The sequence below is a fragment of the Pristiophorus japonicus genome, unplaced genomic scaffold, assembly GCF_044704955.1.
Source record: "Pristiophorus japonicus isolate sPriJap1 unplaced genomic scaffold, sPriJap1.hap1 HAP1_SCAFFOLD_1138, whole genome shotgun sequence".
In the NCBI taxonomy this organism is placed as follows: Eukaryota; Metazoa; Chordata; class Chondrichthyes; family Pristiophoridae; genus Pristiophorus; species Pristiophorus japonicus.
Window position 1 is genome coordinate 20,001 of NW_027250797.1, and position 267 is coordinate 20,267.

The window sequence follows — 267 nt, forward strand, 5'->3', positions numbered from 1 at the left end:
GTTTGCGGGAAATTAGTTCCAGGGCTCGGCGACCGAAGTCAAATCCGTCCCGCCAACTTGACACTTGTCATTTCTGTCCTTGGGGGTTGGCGGGGTACCTGCACAGAGGTAGGAGGTGGCTGATCGAGAATTGGTGAGTTTTCCAAAGTCACGTCTCGAGCCTCCAGGTCTGCAGAGACCGACCAGGGCTGCCGCCCAACCGACTATTCACCCTTTTTGGGCGGGAATTTTTTCCATTTTTGCCCATTTTTCGGGTTTTTGGTCGGG